This window comes from Halyomorpha halys, unplaced genomic scaffold, assembly GCF_000696795.3.
Source record: "Halyomorpha halys isolate HHAL.00 unplaced genomic scaffold, Hhal_1.1 Scaffold49.1, whole genome shotgun sequence".
NCBI classification, from domain to species: domain Eukaryota; kingdom Metazoa; phylum Arthropoda; class Insecta; order Hemiptera; family Pentatomidae; genus Halyomorpha; species Halyomorpha halys.
In genome coordinates this window covers 942,273-943,997 of record NW_027115511.1, presented here as the reverse complement: position 1 = coordinate 943,997, position 1,725 = coordinate 942,273, and the positions used below count along the sequence as shown (strand labels likewise).

At 27.7% G+C, this 1,725-nt stretch overlaps 1 protein-coding gene across 1 annotated transcript in view; it reads left to right on the top strand.

Annotated features, from left to right (window-relative positions):
- LOC106690102 (aprataxin) overlaps window positions 1–1,725 on the top strand; it is a 17,385-nt gene that overhangs the window by 2,299 nt on the left and 13,361 nt on the right. The gene's annotated exons all lie outside the window — the stretch shown is intronic.

Sequence of the window (1,725 nt, the reverse complement as noted above, 5' to 3'; positions counted from 1 at the left end):
TGTGTGCCTGTAGTGTTTGTGATGCATTAGTTGGGTCGTTGTCTACAGAAAGTATACATGTGTCATCAGCTTTAGTTATTTAAAAATATTTATTGAATATTGCATAAATTGTCGCCAAACTGGTGTGGCCGGATTCTTTACTAATTAGCTCATGGGAATCAGGACACAGGTTTTAAAAGAGTGAAAATTAAATAAGTTTTTTTTTTATGTATAACTTAAGAAGTAAATGATGGAGGTAACTGTAAGTAAAAGTAACTGGGGTAGAGATCCTAAAGATGTGACTCCTGTAAATAGTGCCCATGATAATAAATTAGTGGGAACAGATTCGGTTTCAAATTCAAATGTTGAAAATAATGATAATTTTGATATTAAAACCATGTCTCGACAATTAATGATGATGATAAACGATAGTACAGAGAAATTTTAAAAATTGGATAAACCGAATGAAAAGCAAGGGAAATCTATCCAAAATTTATCGAATCAAATTGAAGCAACTATCATAGAGTTACGTGAAGAAAACAGGATAAGATTAACAGAGTTAGAAAATAAGTTAGATGAAAAAGTTGAAGTAGTTGAAACTGATTTAACAGTACATAATTCTTAAGTTATTGGATGAAAATATTGATGAAAAAGTTGAAAATTTTGAATTTGAAATTAATAATTACAGGGGAAGTAAAAAATAAATTCATTAGGCTTTTGAATTTTAGTAAGACATTTATCGGGATTGACCCATATTATTTAAATTTATATGTGACCGAAAAAATTATTTTACTTGAAAATAAATTTTGTAAGATTGGAAATAGGATAATATATAAGGCCTTAAAGGTATTCTTAAATGTTAAATTAATGTGGTACGGCACCTGGTTGGTGGTAACCAGGTGAAGGTGTTACATTGTTCTTGCATTCCACAGCCGAGCATTCTATCATAGGATTATATCATTAACTACGTTCATAGTGTTTTTTTTTTAATTTAACAATCTTTTGAAAAGTCAAAATGTTCATAATTTCTATTTTAACAATCTTTTGAAAAGTCAAAATGTTCATAATTTCTATTAAGTTCAAATTAGCATTTGTTCATTAGTCCACTAGAATTTATCTGACCTTGGGTAGTATAAAGTTTTGCTTTGTTATTATAACTTGAATTTTGTTTTCTTTTTCTCGTGTAAGTTCAGGTTTAGTTTTGGTCCATTGTTGGTGAAGTGAAGGTGCTTGAAGAAATTCCTAAAGAATTTATTAATTCATTTGTCAAAATTATTCTCAGAATATTTCTGAAACAAGTTCTTAATTGAATAATCTATTATTACGAAGATATATTTTTTATAATTTATCATGTTGTATGCCTCTTTAAATATCCAAAAGGTTCTCTAGGTGTGGGAGTTCATTTAAAAAGCTTGTAAATGTTTTATTGGCTTTAATTTTTTTTTTTGTTAAGACCACAATTATTTTAATTTTTTAAGTAAATTTAGTTATTATAACGGTGGCTAGTAACAGCTACTATTTATTATATCTTATTCAATTGTCTTTGTAAATTTATAAGTAATAAAAAATAAATTAATGAATGGAATATGGTCCGATTGCGGTAAAAAAAAACTCAAATAGTAAATAATTATACTATTTTATTGAACCAATGTTTCGCCCCACGTTGCAGGGCTTAGTCAGGGCTAAAAGAGATACAAACACTATAGTTACAAAAAGGAAAAAAGAAAAAACATAAGTGGAAAATAA